Below are 25,132 nucleotides of genomic sequence, written 5' to 3'. Positions count from 1 at the left end.
TGTATTCTTTCTCGAAGTGCACGAAACGCACAGCTGTGTGCACTGGCACTAATTTAAATTGCCGTTTCGTCGGCTACGAGTATTCCTAGGAGTAACCGTGGCTCGGTTGAGACAGTCCGTACACGGACCTTCTAATTATTTTTCGCCAGCCGAAAGTTACACAGTCCCGAAACTCGACTGCACGCCGACAACACGCATCCCCTACAGGCGTCGAGGATATAAAACGCTTCTCGTCCCTCTCTTCATACAGTTACCACGAGTTTTCCGCGATGATGATATCGACGAATCGGTTGCTTTCCGCCTCCCCCGAATTCATGCCGCGGCGAGAGTGAAAACCGCGATTCCGCTTCGACGGAAACTTTCACCCTCGCGCGAGGGTTACGCTGAAAGGGGTGTCTAGCATTCGCGCAGCACTCGTGTGAATCTTTGATGTTGTATTGGATTTTGCATTTGAAATATAGATGGCTCGATATTAAACGTATGAAAGTCAATATCTCTATATTTCAATCGCATTCGCTTTCGGCATCTAATTCTCTGCTTTATCCTTTCTGAGATTCTTTTTATTTCTCGTAAATACTTTGGGGATAAAATTTGTACGATACTATTAAAAATTTAAATTGCCCTTCGCTTTTGAGATCGAGAAATTTCACGAGACAACATTTGTCTAGGTGGAGCTAGAAAAATAGCGTATCTAAGTGTACTACTATTCACCGTGTGTCCTCGAGACAGACGTTTTCACGCAAAGTGCACATTCCAGTTGGGAGAGACGAAAGCGGTGAATTCGAGTAAACTGAAGTGTCCATTGTCGGTGTCCGTGTCGCAAGAAAACGCGTCGAGACTGTATGCTTCTTTACCCTTCGAGCAGCTCGACGTCAGATCGCATGGCTGACTTGTTACCCCTCATTGAATGCCCAGCATCCGTATAAAGACAATTCCCTTCCGGTCGCTGCTTCTGACGTCTCGAGAGCCCGTATTCGCAACGCCCATTCATCTTTGATCTGTTCGGCTGAACATCACGAAACACCGTCTCCAAGACGTTCCATTCCGTTCTCCATTTTTCATTCGTCAATCTCCAACTCTACTTCCCCCCGTCGCGATAGAAAAGTAACTAGAATAGTAACTAACAAATAGTATGAACCGAAAGTTACCCATATCTTTGATTACAAAAATTTGTAACTTAAATTGGGAAAGATGTTATTAAAATTCTATTTGAAATCGTGAAATGAAAATGGAAAACAACAGAATGGGCTGAGAAAATAGACGAAGAAAGAGTATAAAGATGAAGCAGGTTCGGAAAAGCGGGTTGATCGAATTTTTCGCAGCACTTTAGTTCATCATCGCGGTAGCGTGGGCCCAAACTCGCGGAACGACATTACCGGAAATGTAATACCCGTCTTGATTACAGAACGGCCGTAGGGCGTTTCCGTGGCGATGCTTCCTCTGTGAGGCTCTGCCTACGTAATTTCCATCCACCAGCGAGACCTGCTTCTTCTGTGAGGCCTGCTTCTATCGTTACTACCGCCTCGCCGCCGCGTTCCATGGAATTTTCTCTTTATCTTACGGCGTGCCAGACTATGACATTGTCCCGTCTTCCCTCTCGCTTTCATCCCCTTACCTGTCTCCCTCGTTTCTGTTTCACGCGTCGTCTACCATCCCCGTCCGGCATTCACACTCCTCGACGTTTTCCTCCCTCTCGTGCCGCTTTCCAATTTATCCCTTTCGCTGCTTCTCTCTACTTCCGAGATATTAAACCGTAGTTCTGTACCTTTGATCCACGGCCTGGGTACACAATGCTGGATCTTAAGCCGCGTTCCTGGTCCCTGGGTTAGCACCCGGTTCGAATCCGAGGATCCCTCGGCATCGATTGTCGCGTTAATCGTCGACTAAATCGCGATTACTGCTTAATGGAGAGGAATATTTTGCTGTATAGGCACCGGGGACGCGAACCGTAATTCGCAAGATTGTCTTTGTCCGTGGGGTGAGAAGTGGCTTTTCGAAGAGGGTTGGAATTAGGCCAGTGTTCTTTTCTTCGTATTCTTCTGTAGAAATAATGTAACATTATTCGTAAATAATTTCACAGACCATCATAATTTCTATTATCTAATTCTCAACGAAAACAACCCCATTTGTTTCCCTTACAAACACAGCATTTATGACAGATATTCCTCGGCCGATCGCATTCCGAATAACCAGTGAATTCAAAGGGGTTGCAAAAAGACGTTTGACATACCCGTACGGGTACGGTTAGTCGGCGGGGAACGAACAGGCAAAAACATTCCCTTCATCTAAATCTCTGTCGGTAGCCCTCAAAGGGGCAGGAGCTGGCTCGCTCGTCTGTCGCGTTAAGCTCAGGGTATTACGTCAAAGCGATCTGTAATGTAAAGTCTGGCCAGATAACGCGAAAGAACGAGAGAATATCGGCGTCAGTTAAACTCGTTAGGGATGAAAATCGGATTCGAATAACGGTTCGAAGGGAGACCGCTGGCGTTGTTTATGCCGGCTCGAGTGACTCCGGTAAGCTTTCAATAATTGTTCCGTTCGACGGCGGAAGCGAGAGGAACGCCGCGCACGAAAGAGGAGGGAGCATATAGAAGGAAGTAATTTAGCCGGTGAGTAAATATCGGCGCAAACAAAGACCATCCCTTCGGCTTGGAGGCTCAGCGAGGAGGGATAAATCGGCCTGAACCGACGCGACGCCCGCGCTGGCTGGTACGCCTGGATACGTAATATTACTTCGGATACGAACGCGTCGAGATTGCGGGGAAACGCGGTCGTTTACGCTAATCTTCCTTGCGGCAACTCAAGGATTTCAGAAAAAAAGATTCTCCCGGAGATGCAACCGTAGCTGGATCCGTGTGTCTCGCGGAAACAAATTGCATGCAAATGCAACGCGATTGCTCGAGAGTAATCTCACGTCCTAGGATTGTATTAAGACCGAAGAAGAACTCGAATCAAAATTGTGCGCAGGGAAATGAATAAAATTTTAATATTCCATCTGATAAACTCGAAAAATATAAGCACCAAGGGATCGAGAGGAGCTACCTTCTAAGATATGCCGTAACAAACGTTCAGCAAACGAGCTTCGAAAGCAAGAAAGATCGCGTCGAATCGCGAGCGTATTCGCGACGAGCAAAAATTCACGAGAGGCGTTCATCCGCGACGAGATAAGCAGCTCTATGCCAGCGGAAAGGCGAGGCTTGTTACCGTGACGTTGGCGGGAGAAAAAAAAAAAAGAACCGACAACAAAACGAATCCATTTGTAGTTGAAACTTAACAGGGGATGGCAGGATCACGAAGGCGAAGGACGTTCCATCATCCGGTTCCCCGGGATTGTGATAAAGGAGAGCGAGGCCGTGAAAAGGGGAGGCGTACGGGCGGAAAACAAAAGCGAGGCGAGCGTAAAAATGTCGAGTGGCTAAGAACCGAGTGCAAAACCATAACGTCGGAATGAGATCCGGCTAGAGGTGACGTTCTCTGAAACAATGTCATCGTCTGGTTCACCGCAAGCCGATGCGCAACCGATGCCAACGGACAGCCAACCAGGAAGATGAGAAGTAACAGAAGACGAGCTTACAAGCCGCGGGAAGACGAAGAAGAAGAAGGGGCGAGGTGATGGTTAAGCCGGTGTCTGGTATATTGCGCGGTGACGCAAACAAAAACCACCCCAGCCCCAGAGAATCCACTCGCCCCTTTCATCGCGACGCTGTTTCGCTGCGAAGAAAACTCGCTGGCCCTTGGGTTCGCCGTTAGACCGAGGGATGAACGCCGTTATCTCCCCGCAAAACATATAAAGTTGGCCGGCAGAAGGCAAGAAACTTAATTCAGTGGAAAATACACGACAGATAAAGGTCTTTTCAGACGTGCTTCGCGATGCTGGACAGCAAACGAAGAGCAAGAGGAGACGGTGAAACGAGATCTCGTCCTCTCGCTTCTTTTCTGCTCTTCTTCTTATCGCTATCTTGTCTAAGACCCAAGGTAGACGAATGACTTCTGTCTTTGCGATTGCGCACCTGTGACGCTCTGCAATTTGGCTGATTTATATTTTTCATCGTATTTTTAATTTAAAATATCCGAACGAATAGAAGAAGAACAGCGTCTGCATCGCTGAAGTTAAACGAGGCCGACCAGCAGACAGCAGACGCTCCGTCTGACTATACGTCGACTGCAACTACTCGCCTTAATGCCCGAGCAAATAATCGTAAATATTATCAATGTCAAGCGGCGGTTTTAGCCTCGTTTTACTCTGGCATCGGTATCCAGACGAGCTTAGCTCGTGCCAGCCTTTCCATTCTCGTGTAACAGTGGGTTTTTGAAAAATTTATTACAATTACCCTGACGGGGTTGTGCGCGGATGCCACTCGTCGATGCCTATAATCCGTTTCTATGGTCGCTGCCCTGTACGGCATACGTCGGTCGAACCCGGGCTATTCACCCTCCATTTACCCCTAACATTCCGGCGAATTGATCGCGTCGCTTCGCCACCGAGCTATTGCTCGATTTGGCGAACGACGAGGAACTTTATATCTCGAATCGCCGCGATCGAACGTCAGCCGTTATCTATCGGCGCGCAGACCGACGATATTTGCCGGGGTTTCTCGCATTTTCGATGCCGCCGCGTAGAGGAGGAACAACGAGAAGAAGAAGCCGGAGGATCGACGAGTGGTTTACGAGTCCACGACGGTGTAATGCGATTTGTGTCGGTGGCAGTGGTTTCGCTGGGCTTCTACAGCCTCGTAAACAATGGCCGAGCAGTAAAACACCGTGATGAGCGTTTACCTCGAACGATTAACTGCTCGAGACGGAACGTTGAACTCGAAGAGGAACGCGAATGCGTTAGGAAACTTACGCCGCTACGAAACGATCTTCTCCGTGCTTTTCAACGAGATTCGAAATTCTACTTGATACGAAATCATCACGAGTTATTCGTATCACGAACTTTGCAGGTTCGTTCATGCTAAATTTCAGATGCAAACTTTATTCATTTACTCGAGATAAAAGAAATATTTTGATAGAGCACGTTTTAAGTTCGCAACAACGAATCTTGTTCCGTCGCGTAGACGAGCACCGCAAACGAGCCCGTTCTCTTAAACGATTCGCGAATAATTTGCTCATCCGAGGGCAAGAGTATTTCAACACAAAAGGCAGGACGGAACGTTCGCGACGTTGAAAACCGAGCGAATTAAACTTACGCGAAATGAATCCCGTAGCCGGGTCGTCTCGGTTCGGGTGCGTCGCTACTCTTCGGTCGGCTTGTTATCCCCGCGGATGAATATTGTTGCTCATGTGGATACGCTAAATAAATTACGACGTTTCAGAAACAGCCGTGGAACATAATTTAATCACATTCCGCGGAAGTGAATATGAAGGTAACCTCCGAATAATTTAATTAAACGCTAAACACGCAGATGTAACGCAGCGAAACGCAGAAAGCTCTCGAGCGATTGTGTGAGCGGGCTGCTACTGCTCTGTATATAATACGTGTATGGAGGTATCCGTGTTCCTCGAGAAATTCACCTTTCGACGACTGAATTTTCACCGCGAACGTTTAAACCCGAGCCGCGACGATTTTCGTTCCTTGTTTCCCATACTCTTTTGACGTATCATAGTTTGTGCACAAACAAGGCACGCCAGGGACCATCTGGTTTAATAAGTCTGGGAAATTGTGACTAGGAGTAATTAGTACGGAGATGGTTGAACAAGGGTGAAAAGAAATACAACGTGATGATATTGTAACGGCACATTTAATTGATCCAAAAAAGAAACTTCATTAGATTAACAATTTTTCTCTTCACCCTGTACATCATTTCGCCGTGAAGGGGATGAAATATCGCGAATACGTTATTCGCGACATTCCAATAATTCCTGGAGCCATTCCGAACCCGAAGCCATCCCATTTTGTAAATAAATACCTCCTGCTGCTGCTGGAAGCTCGGTCGAATTCCTGTGTCCGTTTGATCTCGTTGTGAACGCGGCAGAAAGGAAGACGTAATGCGATGCGGCGTGTTGCGTGACGTAAAACGAAAAAGCTTTTGAAGTTTCACGGAAGGGTCGGTGAAATTGAAGCGATCGGTATGTATTCCACGACGATACGTACATACGTGTACCCCTTTATTGGCGAACGGCCATAACTTCGCCGTAGAGTATCGTCGACCTTTGTTAATTACCATCAACGCGTTTCTCGGTTCGAATCGCTATTCTTTTCTTTTCTGTACATATTCTTTGAAAGAGCGCGTGGCGACGATGAAGAAAGAAGTTTCCATCGATACTTAGCGAGAAAGGAGAGATCGTTTAAGTTCGTCGAAAGTTTTGTATCATTACAAAGCTTTTCAAAGCTTCGGCTTCTCATCTTGAAACTTCGCGCGATGGACGATGGAGTTCTTTGTGAATCTAGACGTCACCCTCTCGCTGGAACGCGGGAGTACAAAGGAATCGGTAGTTTTCGAATTAATTGCTATTCAGAATCGATACCTCATCAGCCGCGTTATCTATCGTTCCACGTAAACGCGAACAACCTCTGCAAAAAAAGAGAAATTAAAAAAGGAGGAAATGAAACGATAAACCCGAAATGGAACGGATGCAAAATTTGATATTTAATGTTTACAACGGCGGGTAGAATTTCGTTAAAACCGCTGGCACCGGCTTGATATGCAAATGTCTCGAAAAAACCACGTATCCGACAATGTGAACGCTGCATTATCATTCGCCGCATCAGAGGAACAGGGTTTTCCGCACGCACATGCGGACACGCAGGAGGAGATCAAAGTCGTCGCAAAATTTTGCCTGCAGGGTCTTTAACTCGACGTTACTCCGGGATCAAACATACCACATTGTACCTGCACGTGAATTTCCCTGTAAATAAATATGTACGCGTGCGCAGGATAGGAAAAGGAACGTTCCTCGAGTGTTTTGGAGTTATGCAATAACGTTGCAAAGTATCTCGTGATACGAGTGATTTATTAGCTTCCTACAGTTGTACGGCATTCTCGAGAGCCATTGAAGAACGTTCTGAAATGTTTCCAACATAGATGCAAAGCAACGCGAAATGCTTTCGAGTGTTTTATAAAGTTGAAAAGTTGTTCAATAACATCGTAAGACGTCATTTGAGAGCATCGCGTATCGAATATAAATTGTCCCGAAGCATTTAATCCTGCAACAATATTGCGAATCGAACTACGGGATTCTTAAGCACGGTATATAAGTTCAAAACCGCTCAACAATGTGGCAAGTGTTGCGAATTCCGCGGCGGTATCTTCGGAAGTACGCAACTATGTTGTAAAGCATCTCGAAACGTTCTTAAGCGCTTCCAAAAATTCTATCTACACTACCAAAGCTATGCGAGAGATGAAATAGCATCGAACGAAAAGGTGGGATTCGCGTTTCCCATCGATCGGCGTATCGAATCTAAACTAGTGACCGGTCCTCGAAACTGGTTCATCGTACAATTTGATTTTCGAATTATTTGCACCCGACAAAAGCCTCTTGCCCGACGATATTCCACGTTAAATGTCGCTTTCGAACTAATTTACATTGAGCCGCGACGAAACACGGAACAATGCGTTCTGCTGCAAACGGCACAAAGCCGAAAGGATCGTGGCGAAAATAATGGTAACAAAAGGCGGCTGTTAATACAGTTCCCCTCGCGTTTGAGGGATTTTAATTTAATTCATTAACGCGAATCTGTGCGACGTTATAATCGAACGAAATCTAACCGCATTCATTTTTTTTATTCTTTCGTTCCTTTTGCCAAAGAATGAAACGATGGTACACGCACTTTGATAGGTAGAGAACGGTAGAGGGTGGGTAAACGAACGGTATAGAGAATAGAATTATTAGCGTAATTTATGGGTCACAACGATGCGCGAAATTGAACGTGCCACGGGAAGCTGTGCGAGCTATAATTAGCAAGGCAGAAATAGGAGAGGCCATCAATGTTCTTACGGCCATTTGCCGCTAATGCAACGTTACCTATGTATATAAGACACTGTCAGGAAGTTCGCTGTGATCACTCACGCTCAAGAAAGTAAACTTTTCTCGATGTAAAGCCGTTGCCTCTTAATGGTCACGGTGCCGGAAGCGAGCTTCATCATCGACATCGTTGTCGTGGTCTTCAAAGGTCGCTTTCTATCGATGATACCGACAGACTGTGCCAAGTTGCTCCGTCTAGACGCCATCTATTAACAAAGTTCCCGGTGGCTTCTAGGAAATTCAATTTCCCATCACCTTTGTACACCATTTCTTTTTTTTTCAACGTAGTCGTGTCTATTAATACATTAAGTTACAATTTGCTCTATTAAAAAATTCTCCAGGGGTTCCACGAGCGAGGAACCCTGACCTCCATACAAGGGGGATGCTGTACGCGAGGAAATAAGGACCGTGCTTCTACCCCCGTCTGCCTCGCGTTTCCGGCCTTTCTGTTCAACCCCTCTCAATTTTCTCGTCTTTCAGCGTCTCTTTCGAGCCGATTCAAGAGTGTCTCAGCGAAGTGCACCATTAAAATAGATCAACTGTGATCTCGATTGGGAGAGGCGCCAGGAAAAAAGAACAGGGGGCCTTTTCTTACCCTCTCAATGGATGATAATATAGTCTCGCTATTGTGCGTTTATTCTGTCGTTGAATAAATACGTTTTGTCGTTTCCGTGGGTGGCAACGATCTCGGAATACACCGACAACGTCGAATTCGAAAATCTCTCTGTTTTTTTCATTTTTTTAATTCGAGCTCCGATTCTGACACGGATAGCCTCGGGTTACGAGAATATTTCCCGCCGCGTCGCTCGCAATTTGTTCGGTTGCCAGTTATTTTCGAGATAATTAGTCTGCCGATAACGGATACGCGATTAATTCGTTACCAGCGAGCTGCAAACAGACGTCCATTGTACCTTGTCGCTAGAACGATCGGTTCGAATGCACCCGAATTTTTCGTTACCGAAAATTATTCGTGCACGTTTATTTTAGTCCAGAAGCTGGAAAATATTTGAGTTCGCTGTCATTGGATGATAATATAAATTTAAAAATGGTATCGATTAGAATATCATTTGTCTTCGCGCGTTGATTAATTAACATCCTTCGATATACCTGGCTGCCTCGATAAAAGAAATCAAGTTTGAAAGTTTCTATTTTACCACGGAAATAGCTCCGTGCAATTACGGTTTCAATTTTCAGAATACCTTCTGTCGTAAATTGTTTCTCCACTTATGAAACTTGTTAAAGGTAACTACGTCTGTCAATCGATACTAGGAAATCTGAAACTTTCCATCCAATAGCTTGGTAATTGTAACGTAAGTCGCGATAAAGTAAACGCACTCGTTCACCCACCCCCTCCGGTGGAAATTTCTTTTCAACCCTCGGTGCCGCGTTTAACCGAGGTCCGAATCGAGAAATTCGAAGCCACCTCGAAAACCTTTCCTAACGATTCGAGGACTCGAGTTACCGGGGAATCGAGTTCACCTGCTGTTACATTTCCGGTTCGCAGTTGTTTCGCCTGTTCGTTGCGATTCGGACTTCTGAATTCCGAGAGATCATACGCGTTATTAGATTCTTTAAAAATAAATTCTCTTTAGCGAATTTATTTTCGCTCAAAGGTAGGTAAAGGTATCGGGCAGATCTCGATGAATTCCTAAAAATCTTTTGAAGCAGGGTTGGAAGGGTGAGGACAGGGTTGGAAGAAGAGGAAGAGGGCGATGGTGGTTGCGTGTACACGTCGTCAATGCGCGACGCCCGAGGCAGGCCATTAGACGGCGACAATGCGCACCCTTTTCCCGACTTTTATACGTATTTCCGCCATTACTGCGCATTCTATGTCGCAATAAATTCTTTCTCCGTCGCATTAAAATTCTTGAAGGGCATTCTGAATACTTGGCGCGACGCGACGCCACGGTACCATATTGATGTCCCTCTGTTGGGAACAAAACGGTTTTGCGGCAAGCCTTCTTCCTCTTCTTCCTATCCTCCGTATCGGCGTTGTTCCTCTTTCTTTCTCTGGCCTGTTGTTTCGTCAACACTTCTGGCTACATACGGTTTCGAAAACAAGTACCGGTACTCGCGTGTGTGAATGGAAGGAGCCATTAACAGGTACAACTTTAACTTTTGCCACTCGCGGCACACGTTACACATACATACACGAGTATCTTTCTTTCTCTCTTTCACGTGTTTTTGAACAACGATCTAGGCTTCTGACGCGGAGCCTAGATCGCGGGCCAAACTGCGCTCTGAATTTCTAATGCGACACGGTGCAAGAGTGCGTTCAAAGAGGCTGGTTCTTTTGTAGAAGCAAAGCAGAGCGGAGGAGGCGTGCTTTTGTAGCGATGGAACGTGACAAATTTGCGGCGGAGCTTGCTCTATTTGTGTTCTGTACTCAACTCCGTGGCTTGCTTTCAAGTATTTCTTCTTCCGAGTGCTGGCAGAAAGGATTTTTTCATTCGAGAGTGCTTCCGCGATTGTTATTTTTGATCGAAATCGGGGAGAATGATTTCTCGTCGAGTGGTGTTTTTATTTTATAAATAAAAATAATCTGACGAGAAATTAACCATCGAACGGGTCGCTCGTAACGACGAAAAGTCATCAGCAGATCGAACAATGTTAACATTTATATTTGTCAAAGTGTCATCGATATCGAACCTCCGCCACTCCTGCCATTATCACGCCGATCGACTCGTTTATTGGTAATTTTTCAAGTGTAATCGACGATAAATGATTCTCTGTTAAATATGAATTCTCAAATGTGTATCGAACAGTTCGATCAACAAAGTAGACGCGATACGTCTCTTTAGTTATTTCCATCTCGTTGATCCAATACCTTCAGCTCCTACTCCGCTCTGCTTCCTCTTTGAGCCAACTACATCATGGGCCATTAATGTCGATGCCTGTGGCAGCCGCGGTTCGTTTCATTCTTGCAATTTACTTCGCCACTTAATTCGCGAACAAGGACGGTTTACACGGTGGTCGTGTCTTTTGTGCGATGCCATCGACCGCGAACGAACGATAAAAACGTTCCTCCTCCATCGGGCTTGGCGTGTCTCGAGGATAAATATTGAAGGAAGAGCGACCGACCAACCAGCCGGAAGACAAAGGATCAAAGGAAGGGAAAATCGTGGAGAAAGGAAACGGCGACGAAGTCCTAGCTCGATTAAGTGGAGCTCTGTTCGTTACTGTCAGCCGTAATTAACAATGTACATCCAAAACGCTTAGAAGATAAATGAGAAAAGATTATCCGAAATTATGCCGCCTCCGTTACCCACCCTCTTGGCTACTCCTTTCTTCGGCGTCGAACCTTCATGCAAATTCGAGTTTAATTAAATATCGATTGACGCGACCGGAACTGGTTTCTTCTAATAACGCGGCAAGACAAAGTTTTCGTCGAGCCAGATACCAGGCTAATGAGATTCGCCTACTTCTTTTCCTTCGTTTTCTCCTTTTTTCTTCATCTCGTCGATCCGAGATTTGCTTTGAAATCGAAAGAGGAAGAAAAAAGCATGGTTGCGAGACTAATTGATTAGGGAAGAGAGTTTCGTGTGTAACGAACGATCGGCCGGGATGAAACGGCGAAAAACTTTGAATGCGCCTCGCTTTTGGAATCCACGGCAAGCGGGAAGAGGGGTATTCTACCGGCGTATCGAAGGGGATGCTTTCATCTCATAATTACGGCTTCCTTTGTGGGCCCTTCCCCCGAAACGTAAATAAGCCGGGTCGAGCCGCCTTCGGGCTACCATTTCATTTCAGAAATAATCACGCTTATTTGCTGTTACATTTCACCTGACGCTTCGTGCGCTTCGTTAATTATTCGTACTTTTGAATTATGATTAACGAGTTCAGTTGTGCGTTAAAATGATCAATGATCCGAGCTGATCATTTTCCTAATCTTCTTCTACATTTCATAATGTGTTTATATAAAATATTGTTTAGCTGATAGGAATTTTCTTTTTCCCATAAGGTAACCTATAGTTATTAACACCTGTATAATTATTAACCCTTTTCCTAAAAAAGTAGAAAATATAAAATAATGCATTTCTTACATAAACTAATATTCTATTTAGGCCACGAGAGATAATTATATTTTATTATTTAACCCTTGAACCCTTGAAGGACATTAACCTAAACGTAAAGCTATAATTTTTTAACAAAAGAAAATAACAGGAAATACAAAATTAATAGAAATTATGGCTCTTTCTATGGTCCGTCTGGCGTGTTAAGAAACGCATTGTATTATATTTCCTACCTTTTTAGGGAAAGGGTCAATCATTGTATAGGGATCAATAACTGTATATATTTCTCTGTTACATACTATTACTAATTTTCTGTTTGCGGAAACTCTGAACATGAACAAGGAATGTCAAGTAACATCACTGCTTGGCTTGTCTGACTTATAACGCGCCTGTTCTACTTGTCTGCCATCTACTCCATTGAAATCCATTTATCTTTCTGTACTTCCAAGATGATACAAATTTCTTGTAACGTTATTTCAGTATTTTTAATGTAAAAACACAAGTCAGTAGTTTTGCATTACTATTACAGGTCTGACTATACAGCGACTTATTCTACTGATCTATCAGTTATCTCTGAATCTACCTATCTTTCTAAACTTCTCGGATGAAAATTTTGTTATATTTCGTTTGATTGAATTTCACGGCTGACACTTGGCCAGAAAGACAACAGCAATCACCTGAATTGCACTTTTCCAGCGTTGCAAATTTCACGCGGCCATTAAGCAACCTATTACGGATCGCAACGGGTCCCGGAGACGGCATTTTAATTTTCATGAAAAATGTAATTGCTGTCCAAGTGGTTCGCCGGGATCAGCTGAATTTACAGACGACCGAGTTGCTGGAAAATTGGCCCGGCCATATGCTGTTATTCGCACGCAGCGAAAATATCTGTTGCGGCTTTCCAATAAAAAGCGCGATCACGCTCGGGGAAAAAAAGGAAGGAGAAAACGGCGTGGTATTAAAAAAAGAGGAAATGACAGGCGAAAACGCGGCGTCCGTTTAATTGTTGCGAACGAGCTGCCGCGCATCGTGGAATATTATTCGCGATTCTCGTGCTTCATTTACAAAGAATTCTACGAAAGGATCGCAGACGAATCGGCATAAATTACGATCAAAGCTCTCAGCATGTACATTCAGAAGTACACTCTGCTTTCTCGTCTACTTTTCAATAAATGTCCACAAGACGGAGTTCACCGAATAAAAGGAAAAGCGCAGCAAAGAATTTTCCAGCTTGAAGAATACATTTTCAAATCGGTCGAGGCTAAAAGCGCTCTGCCATTTTCGCTCCTCGACGGAACGCCTTCGATAACAAACCGGAGGAAAAAGAAGGAAGAAAAACGACGGCCAGAAACGGATGCACTGCCTCTGTCTGTCCCTTTCATCCCTTTCCAGTTAGCCAGTCCTCTCGTCCAGTAATACCTGTTTCCAATCACGGAATTCAATACGGCCTCGCAGATCCGCGCATCTCATATGCAATACCGGATTAATTTACATTCCCCGCTCCGGTTGATCGGGGGGGGGGGGGAAAGGGGGGAGACAAAAAAAAAATAAACGTCGAATGGAATGAAAAAGCAATCTTCGCGCGACAATGCGGCGAGAGTTGTGTGTCGGCTTCCTGATTGCTCGTTGACTTGGAAAATCAACTGTACAAATTGCCATCAGCCGCGGCAACGATGCCAAACGCGAAGGAACGTAATCGCTTTTTATAAATATGCGAATATCGATGTATGATCGAGCGATAATTAAATGTATAGAGATGGACGGATTTCAATTGCCGCTTTATACGCATCAATAATGCCGTTTGGTGAAAGAAATGGAATTTTAAGAGGGGCGCACGGGGTCAATGAGGGATATATCAAAGAGGGTTGAAGAACTGATTTTTCCTCTTCTTTTTTCAATGAACATCGGTAATCTTTTGTATTGAAATTTTTGTATAGGTTCGATTGAATATTTTGATCATTTAAGAAAAGACAATAATTTATTAATGACTGCCCAACGTATCAGGGTCTTTTTTATTGAATTTTTCAGAGGGGGAAGAATGGTCGAGGAGCAGAAACGAATTACCATGGATACAATTCATTAGTATATTAATAGAGAAAACAGAAACACGGAACGCGTAAAATCAATGGCGATCGCATCACGTTCCCTCGTTAACTCGATTGAAAAGATCCCATCCCTCTCGGGGTAATCAGCGACCGGTCGTTTTTAATCGCGGCGACCGTTCGCCAATTAAACATTAAAATGCGCTGTGATTCCCGACGATTCCTGTTTATCACCTCGTTCGCGTTACTTTATATTTAATTCGATCCGATGGTTCATTGTTTTTCACCGATGATCGTTTACAACGAAGCTGCACCTTTTCATCATCGGGAACAATATTGAAAGCGATGAAATTAGAAAGTTACATTCTATCGCAGAAAGTGAAGAAGTTTCGAAGTTCGAGAGAACGATTTGTTTGTTCTTAAAAGAGAAGTTTATCTTCGAACTTTGTTTTCAAGAGAACGAAGAGTTGCTCGAATATTGTTTTACAAGAACGGCGATTAAAAAGGTAGGAAACTTCTTCCGTACAGAAATACAAGTTCCTCGAAGGTTGAAAGCTTCGAGCAACTGATGATTTTGAAGCTTGCAAATTTTCTTTTGACTATCTAATTATGAATTACAAAACGATCTCGAAGTCGAATTATTTTAAGTACAATAACCATTGAAAAGACGGAAGAGTTATTCTCGTTTCGTTCTCAATTCGAAGATCTGCCGTGGAGAGACAATTAAATGGACGATTAGCAAGCTAAATAACGCGTCGTAAAGCCGATCCTCGTCGTAATTTCGAATGCGCTTCGGTTTCTGCATAAAATACAGCCGCAATTAGCGACGGTAGACCCGATAAATAATATCTATTTTCGCATCGTATCCCGGCAACACGGGATGCAACGTGGCATAGTATCGTAAAATTACCTTTCGATCGATGAATTTCATTATTCGTTGCATAATTTCCATCCATACCGCGGCAGGGTGAAGAGAAAGAAAGCTTATCTGTCTGCGGCATTGGCGTAACTGGAGCCAGGTTTGGCTACTCCCAATAATGATTATTTAGAAACATCACATGAATAAATAATTACTAACATAAATTACAGATGTTTATTTAACAATGAACGAGATTTTGAAAATCGGAAATTGAATGCCTGTAGATATTCTGTAAGTACCGTCCCAAATAATGGGAACGAATAAAAAGAAATTTGTCATTTAATGCTTCTAATTAAATTAAAGAGCTGATTTGTCTGAAACAAAGGTACCAGTTACGCCAATGGTCTGCTGTCGCGACGTTTTCAGTAACCGAGACCAGAATTACGGAGCTTCTAAAGCTTGTAATTGCAGGGACAATTATCGAGGTTGAAGAAGCTGTTTCGCGATGATAAAACCCGGAACGAAGCTTGAACGATGGGAAGTTTCGCGGGGACGCGTCCCCTTCCGATTCCAAAGTCATTATACCGTTTCCCGAGACGTTGCTAGGAAATTGTATTCCGGTTCTTTGTTCCAATAGGAAATATTCCGGAAGCTGTACGTACACTTGCATCCCTTTCGTCTGCCTTTCTCTCTTTTGTTTTTCTCTTCTATCTCTCTCTCACTCTTAGCTACTATCTTCCCTTGAAAACACGAAACTGGGTCTTCGTTACGTAACATAAATTACATTTTCGTTCATTATTTACACGAGCGATACAGCTGTTCCCTATTCTATTTTTGTATTCAACCAACGTAACGTTCGATGCGATTAAGAAAATTTCAACGTTTCTGAAACCGTTGGCCCTTCGAGTAGATCTATCGTTGGTAAAATAAAGGAGATTATGGTTGCTGGAAAATTATGCGAGTAAAATAAAAACAGTGTCCGCGAGAAGAAAGACGAGTACCTTCTTGGAATGAGCTGAATTTTTCAAAGGATACCAGGTCAAAGTGACCCGGCTTCCGCGACGGCTGTCTCATTACGAAGTCGAAGAAAACTCTTTTGAAAATTTTGCAAGTAAAAGAATTAGAAAGTTTTTGAAAGAAAGTCGATCGTGGTTCCTTTCTTGATAGAACACCGGGCTCGATCCAACAAATACTCCAACTTTCGTGATCGTTAATTATTTGATTATCCTCGGGAAAGAATTTCAGCATAAATTTGTTTGTGCATATTCAAATTGAAAATATTCCGTGGATAACAATGAGCACAGGAAGAAACGCGTAAATTCAACGTCCGCTGCAGACACGCGAAACGTCTTTCCCTGTTCCGGTTGCTCCCTCGTCACGTCAACCGTTGCATCTTCGAATATAATCCCGATTAACTGAAACTACGCGATTGTCATGAATGCACGTCGGCTACATACATACGTTCCGCTCGATTCCCGCCCGTTACATATATACGACGTCCCGTTAACACGCGAACAATCAGGTGTACACGAAATTTACACGCGTGCGCTTAATGTGTCCCGAGCTGGAGGAAACCAGCGTGAAAAGCTGTTTGCCGAGCCCCATTGTTGGAGACACGAGGACCAACGCGCCTGTTAAATATTACGTGTGCACATGCACACGATGATGGCACAGGTGTAACACGCGCCAATCAGGACCACGGGGATAGACGCCGTTTCCGGCCAGCTGCTTCCATAACGGGGCAGAATCTTACAACAATTGTTAGATTTCCGAGAAATTTGCAATCTGAAATAAGGCTTGTAAAATTGGCAAAATTCATTTTCATTTAGTTTTTAATTCTTCACTGTGGAAATTAAATTTTTCAATTTTAATTGAATATTTTCCTTTCTTATTATCCAATAGAAAATGAAAAATTTTCAATAAATTATACAGCATTCGATTATCATAACTATAGGAAAATATGAAACTGATTTATTCTTCGATTCGTTTCAATTAATAAAATTGATTGTAAATTCAACGACGTCGTTTGATACTTTTTTTTTTTTACATTTCCGAGGAAACGAAAGAAATACTGACGAACGATTGAATTAAATCATAATTGGGTGAAACTTCTTTCCTACCGACCACTTCAATCCGTTTCTCGCCGGCAGGCCGCGAATTCCGACTAGTAAATTGCATTAATTAAGGCATATTCGAAACACGGTGGCGCCGTAATGAACTGAATCCAGGTAATTAATCGTAACGACACATTGTTATTCGCGACAGACAGGAGCCGCTGCGTATAATTCTTACGCGTCTGCGATCGAAATCCAATTGCAGCCTGCTGCATCGGCCGTGCCCGATTTAATTAACGAGAGAAAGCGTTAACGAGAGGTTCTTTGATGCCGCGACCGAAAATCACGGAATTTAAAGCACAACGTAACCCGCCAATCGCGTTGGAAAGGATTTCCTAAAATAAAACAATCCCTATTGTTCGATGCGGAGCTTTGCAATACCAGGTTTTCGAAATTGCCAAATTTCACAATCCGATAATCAAAAATAACTTTCTTAATTTTTGTCAAAGAAATTCCGACTCCTTTTTTTTAAACGAAGCTCTATTAACAGATATTTTATTTGAGAAATTGAATGAAAAATTCGATTAAGAAATTCGTCGAATCTTTCACGGAAACTGCGACGTAGTTGAAAGTGTTTTAATTCCGAAACGTTTCTTTGCAGGTCCATCGAGCACGCCATTATGATAGTTCAATTACGAGATATTGCCTCTTGGGTTTGAAGTGTTTGAGGAGTGCTGGCCACGGTGGTGGTTCAATAGGCACTCGAGGAAAGCTGAAGACCCTTTCCACTGTTCGAGTTCTGTCCGATCGTAAGTTATGAAACGCTGAATTTCCTAATTAATTCGCCAGCCGCCAGAATGGAAACAGAGATTCGACTTCCATTTGCCGGCTTCTTGTCCCCTTTCTTCGAACGAGAACCCCGAAATTTTATTTGACAAAATTTTTTCGTTTTTAATTTTACAATATCTTCGTTGCTCTTTGGAATCGTTAAAATTACACGGATCACACGATGTCAGGAATGGTCGATAATTTTTCAGTCGCGTTAGACGAACGGTCATCGATAATCGCGGAAACGCGTCGTCCTTCCGAACATTGGAACGGAATTAATTGGACGACCGATAGGCCAATTAAAATTCTACACTTACGAACGGGGACGAGCACGTAGCCGACGCCGTTCCTCCTCCACCGACAGAATAAATAAAGCAATTACCGTGGTCGTTGGGGACGCAGTCGTCCGCGCGTTGTCCAAATAATTGTTAAGTAAAACGTTTATGAATTTTTCAACGCGACGACGAAACGAAACGAATCAGTCCGTCGCGTCGACATCGGCCATCGTTGTTTCCTTTGTGACGATAATTGAAAAGCGAGAAATTACTTTTTTTTTTCATTTCGATGGCCATTACACTATGCGCAACACGCCACTTCACGATTTCAGGTATTCGAGTTACAGAATTTGTTGTTTGAAATCATATCAATTACCTTTTGGTGTTGATATTCCACTTTGTTGTCGTTTCACCACTTGTTCGTGTGCTTGTTTATTTATTTCAAATTACGAGAGAATTACGAGAATATTTTTCCATTTAACAATTAAATTAATTTCTCTGTAAAGGGAATACGATTAATTCTTAATCGCGTTACGATTAATCGACGCAATATTCGTGAAATAGAAAAAAAATATGGCAAATATCGTTGAGCAGAATGTCTCAATACAATTTATTTTAGTTTTAATTTAAATAAGGTAAACAAGAATACATTTGCGGACGATGGAGGCATTTGTTGATGTTATTCCTTATTAAATATTAATTCTGCATTAATTTACCTACGTTGCGAATGGCAGTCGTATTTGCGTGAAATAACAAAAATATCGTTACTAGTTAATTTCGTGCGAATGCTTGAAATATCGTCCTTTATTTCGTTAGTGTTTATTTGTTCGGTTGAGAAGAGATTTGGTAAATTAACCCGTTACCAATTAATTTCAATTTTTGAAAAAATGGGATCCAAGATGGAACAAATATATTTTTCTATAAAAATACGTGCAGGTATTTACATGTTTATGCCACTTTTACTATTTCGCATACAAATTCATTATCGAATTGTACGGATCCAGTTCACTCATAAAGATGTCAAACCGTCAAAACATTCTAATCCGAATTGATACTTTATCTAAACGATAAATTATTAAATGATCATCGATTTATTAACGGTGGTCGGAGCGATTTGTGGGAGGCCGTGTGTAAGCAGCGCCGATTCAGCAAACATCAGAGCGTGCGAATGATTAACTAAGCTTGGCGTGGCGGGGGTGTCATGCAAATAAGCATTATGTATTCCTAGTTCATTGGGGACCGATCATTAATATTTGCGTCCCCTGGCTCCTACCCTTCTCCCCATATGTGGCTTTCAGAGGCACGTATGTTATTAACGATTGTTAATGTGCGCGGCATTATTTATACGTGTGTGCATACTCGCGACCGGTCGAGGCCCGAAATCGATACAGATAAACCCTCTTTCAGCTCGATAGCTTCGGATTAACGTAATCGATTTATCCGTTTGTTGTATCCCACTTTGCCGCGCCGAGATTCCACCCCCACATCCCATCCACGATCATTCGCTCGACTTGCCTCGTTGATTATACTTTTTACAAATTTCAGGATTGTTAATTAACGCTTTCGTACATAGAAATATTATTTATACTTGCTACGAAAATAATAATTTTATTAGATCAAGATGTCATTTATTCTGCAATATAAAATGATACAATTAAGAAGCTTTTTTCTTGAATGGCAGATGATAATATTTATGTTAACGCGACAACAATTATTGCGATCGGTCGAAAGCTAGAAGCGAAGGTAGGTCAACCCGTTAACGTCAAAGCTAGATCCTCGATACGTACGCGGTGCTACCGGAACACTGTTAAACTGATTCCTCAAGCGAGTTCATGCAAAACGGGGATCTGATGCAATTTACACTGGCTGTTCGAAACTTGTACGCAAATGTTTCGGAATAATCTGCACGCCTGCATCGCGCACTGTATCCGATCAAACTTATCGTTCCACTTACGACTCCTATCCTCCCCATTCCGCATCGAGGAACTTGTCTCATCCGCAACTCTTTTGACACTTTTCCTTCTTACCATCGAATTCACGATGCAATACACTCGTCGATGTATTAATATTCCAAGCCTGTCCTCGCGGAAACCATCGATCCACCCCTCTCCGATCAACCCCTTCTTCTCTCTACCATTCGACACAAACGCGGTGGCAATTTTTTCTCGGTCCGCGAACGTCACGGGAAACGAATTTCCGCTAATTGCCAGTTTATTGGCTGGCCGAGGAACGAACGAGGAATTATTTTAGCCAGAGGTCCGCGCGGCCACGCCGACCTGTTCGATCGTTATCCAGTGTGTCAGTATTGATTTCATTAATACCAGTTACCTGTGTGAAACAACCGGGGTCGTCTCATTAAACCAACCGGTCATTTTAATCTCTTTCTACCTTTATCCGACGGAACCTCGAACCTTTCGGTTCAACTTCTCTCCTGGTGTACGCGAAACGCTATTGGCAAGAACGAGAACGCGTCTATTCGAGTTACACACAGTCCAGCCTGGTTTAATCTCATTTGGCCCCGGTGCTCGTTGCAAGGATCATCCTGGAACACACGTTGGTCTCGTTGCAGCCTCGTCTTTCACGATCGTTGAATATTCCACGGGAACAAATACGCCGTGAAACAGGTGCCGTCTGGAAAAGATGAGCGCAGACGTGTTAGGGTAAATGGAGTTGATCGCGACGTCAGGAATTACGGTAAAATGATACGGTGCACCACACTTTTCATGCTTCGTCGTCTCGCTTTTCTAATATGCTTCTCATATCCAGGCTCCGGTATAATTACGAACGTTTAATTGTGATCCTTTAATATCAGAGATCCTTCGAATGTAATTAAGGATACTGTACGTTTCATATAAAAAAGTTTCAACTCGTTCCAGGTGGAATTCTTAAACAGAGACATCAAAAGTATGATGAAATTATTAGTTTACTCGACAGCTGCCGCAGGATTCCTGTATCCCGACGCGGCACGGATATTCGCGAAGGAACGACCAGGTGGTTTGCTGATTAAGCTTAAATTCGTATCTGTAATTAAGCCCGTGGACGCGAACCGTGGTGGAAACAATGATTTTATTTGCAGTGCACCAGTTGTTTTATTAAGCGGTCGCTCCCGTTTCGTAGCCGGGAAATATACACGCGTGTACCGCAATTTTAGACATCTGGCGGTAGCAATAAGTTAACCGGCATAGCTTATGATAACTGAATTATGTAGCTACAAAACTTCACGTGTACGTTGCATGCGAAGCCTTGTATAATTCAGGGATTGCGTGCAATTTCTAGGCATTTCGTAGGTTGCTGTCTGGTGATACTTTTGGTACACTGCCAGGTACGATCGGTTCCTTCTATCAGCCGAAATTTATCTCGAAGGGATTAATTATTTTCATATAAATAGATAAGGGAACGATTGGATTTGCAGTCGTGGATGGTTGATATTTCGAGGATAGAGGAGGTAAATCGAGACAAGACTCTGATTCCACGGTATCGCGATTCGCAAAGGGGCATGCAAACAGATCGATAGCCACGATTACCCTTCGCGTTATTTGTCGATTTGCACGGTATACGTTTCCGATAGGGCACAAAGTGGCTTCTAAGCTGTTGCCAAGAATTCCTTTGACGTTTCTTGTTACCTGGCACCGTCACAAGGCGTTTCGTAGACCTAAACCAGCCGCCTCTTCTCTCAAATGTCGTCTAGACGTTAGGTAAAACCCGATCCCCGTCCCTACGTTTCCAGACTCCGTGTGCATACGTGTACAACTCGTTCCCGCGTTACTAATGTATCCGCGTTGAGTACACTGTTAATATTTAAGAGGCCGGCTTGATTCTGTACCCAACGCTGACTGCTTACTTCGACCAGCCTCGAAACCCTTCAAGTTTCCTCCCTGTTGATCGACGCCGCCTCCTAACTCCAGCTGTTCCGCGCCGGAACGCAAACTGCATCCTGTAATTTCGGAAATTTCGATACGACATTTGCGATTAATTAATCACGTCGTTCTGAAGCCAGGTCGTCTGATTGCGCCAACCCGTTTCTGCTTCTTCTGATCTACTAATATCAACGTCGTTTACTAATTCTACTAAATCTATGGGGTTCGCGTTAATATTTAGTGTTAATAATTAAAGCCGCGATTTGGAAAATAAAAAGGAACGTTCGAAGTTGAAGACTACGTCGGTTTCGAGGGTGGTCGTCGACGGGGTATGAAAAGGGTGAGCTCGGAGGGAGGCGCGGTGTTGTCTGACGAAGGACTACTTCGGTTTCGAGGCTGATGGAGTTTTGATGCTGTTTGGGAGGCGCTGATTCGATTATTCTTTGCGAGAGCGTTGGTATGCAAACAGGAGGGGTTGCAGAGACATTTGGATTATGATGTATTATTTTACAGCCGGGAGAAAATTGGATTGCTTGCCTGCTGCATTACGGGGAACACGATGACGCGTTGGTAACAGGCTTATTCGGTAAATAAGGTGAATTAGCGTGATCTTAATAACATTGAAATTTCGAGATACTGAAAATATTAATGGACATCGAAAAGTCTTTTAATTCAACGTGAGAACAATGAAGAAACGAGTTGGATAACATGAATTGCACACGTTGCGGTCGCAAGAAGCGATTATACGAGCGGAATTGAATCGCGCCATCGCGCAGATTGCTGCACCCGCTTTTTCTTCGTGTCGCGGGGACAAAATTGCACGCGACCCAGAAAACCTCGCGAAGTACAAAAAGGGTATTGCGATTGCAAGTAAAAAAGAAGAATCGAAACTCGTTGAAAACTATTAAGCCACCCTCCTTCCACCCCCATCGGGCTTCGTACAGTCGCGAAGAGCGCAATTTTTTGCGGGAAAAAATGGAGATACGTTCCATATTTCTTACTTCGCGCGTTCAATTTCACGGCAAATGCGGTTAACCACATCAAACGTATGGCTCGGTTCTAACAAACCCCCTTCTTGTCAGATGGCATCAAAGTACCGGGACCAGGTAAGCTCCGGTTCTCGAGGGATGCGCTACGTTTAAACGAGGACTTCGACTAACGTATGTGAAGTCCCATTCAAAAGACCACATCAAAAGCCCCGCTGTTGGAAGCTACCCACGGCGACTGTCGCCCATTACCGAAGCTCGTTTTACGCAACTTTCCCCGCAACGAGTATTTTTCCTGCCCCGGGGCTACCATCGACCGCCATTAAAAGGGTATTCCCATTTGGAAGGGTCATCTTTACACGATTTTTCAGAAAGCAGAGTGAGATTTTATATCGATTAATAAGAAAATTTGTTCAAAATTTGTTTAAAGGATAAATCGTCTTTACATTTTTGGGTACGTTTTTTTATTAAATAAAACCATTCGAATTGGTGTCGATCAGAATTTAACGAAGTCAACCTAAATTCATAATTCAATGGAAAACGTTCTCAATCTGGGTGGCTTTTTCTCCACAGAAGGCTATTCAGGTCTCCGCAAAATTAGCTGGGGCTACGAGCGCCCAAAATAAGGGAAAAAAAAATGTAATTCATACACGAATTCTACTACACTCTCCTAATTATTAAGTCCGTAGACGTAATCTGGACAAGGGGAACAAAGAACGAGCGTTACAAAGGGTGGAAAACAGGAGCGGCTATGAAAAAGAACAGGTCGAGAAACAGAAGAACCGTCGTGTGGTTAAGTAAATCTTTTAGCTGCGCGAGAGCCGCAAGAATTCCTTGCCCAGGGAACCACAATTTTCTCGAGGGAGGCTGAAAAATAAAAAAAAAAGAAAATAGAGAGACCCAATCGTCGTTGTTCCAGAAAGGATAGCCAGTCACGTAACAGAGGAGACCAAGGAAAGAAAGAAAAAACAAACAGAGACGGGAATGGACGTTTCTTGTAAGACGCATTGAAACTTTAATCATTAAGATTTCAAGTTCTCTGTTTGCTACGTAGCAAAATAATATTTTTCGTGGTTGAATTAAATCTACTTCCTGTATTTTCTGAAGCATCTCAGCACGGCCATAGAAAAATGACGCTATCGGCGAAGAATTACAAGCATGATCCTCTCTGTGCGCGGATTTTTGAAACGCGAAGCAGCTCGTAACTCGGAAGAAACAATAATCGTTATCGTGCATCCGGCTAGTGTAATGGTGGGCGTTTTTATGCGATCTACTAGACCGCCAACGTGAAATGAAATACCCCCTTTAGCCGTGATCCAGAAAAGGCGTCACGATCGCGATAAAAGTGGAAAAGAAGACCTGGTCGGACATTTTCCATCGTACGTACACTAGCTGCCAGTTACCGTCGTCCATTTTCCCGGCGAAAAACTTGTCGTTGACACGGATTTAAAAAGCGTTTGCGATGCAGTTACCTTCTGTGCTTCGAGGTCGAAATTTTATTCAAACATCTGCATCAGCGGATGCTGATTCTCTTCTGCTTCGAACATCGAGTGAATTGGAATTTTTTGGGAAAGAGGAAAATTGATTTTCAAATTATTTTTAAATTCTAATTCGATCACTGATAATTCTATATAACATACTCTATAAAAGCTTTCATATGATGATCTAAAATTCCAAGTTTCATTAGTTCCATGAAACATGTATCTATCGAGATGTCAATTTTCTCATATCTATTATAATCTCTGATATTTGAGATCCATAGAGGAATAACCTCGTGAAATCCCCAAGTTAGACAGCCGTGTGTATTCTTTTCAACGAAACTTCCGCCAGTCGAATCCTACATTTCGCTCGAAGACTCGAGCTAATAATAATAGTTATTTTTGCGAACGAATATCATTCGGTTATGTTCCAGGATATTGTGTGTAGCGCGCAGGAAAAGCAGCTTTATAAATTCAATAACAACAGAGACCGCAAGCTTGTCGTGGCTCGTATTATTTCTCCGGGAATTCGATATCTCCGTGGGTTTCCCTGGCGAACGATATTTCGTTAACTGCACGCGATCGACTTCGCGATCGTTACTGCCAATTAAAAAACCGTCGATCGCCTCCGCGTTCCTGTCTTTATCGGGGTAACGTTAATGAGAGTAAACTCCTCGACGCGAAGGAAATTCCCTAACGATAATTCAACGCGATTATCTCGGACGATATTTTTGTGCGAGGTAGAAAACCTCGTTCTTCTCAGTGGCACGGGGAA

The 25,132-nt window shown here is 43.3% G+C and overlaps 1 protein-coding gene across 1 annotated transcript in view; it reads left to right on the top strand.

Moving 5' to 3' along the window:
• LOC114871961 (zinc finger C4H2 domain-containing protein) overlaps window positions 1-25,132 on the top strand; it is a 174,189-nt gene that overhangs the window by 111,163 nt on the left and 37,894 nt on the right. The window contains exon 3 of the mRNA XM_046286005.1: window positions 17,595-17,742. The gene's annotated coding sequence lies outside the window, so the exon portion shown is untranslated. The remainder of the gene's footprint in view (window positions 1-17,594; window positions 17,743-25,132) is intronic.

This window comes from Osmia bicornis, chromosome 6 (genome assembly GCF_907164935.1).
Source record: "Osmia bicornis bicornis chromosome 6, iOsmBic2.1, whole genome shotgun sequence".
NCBI lineage: Eukaryota > Metazoa > Arthropoda > Insecta > Hymenoptera > Megachilidae > Osmia > Osmia bicornis.
This window is presented reverse-complemented; position numbering and strand designations above follow the sequence as displayed.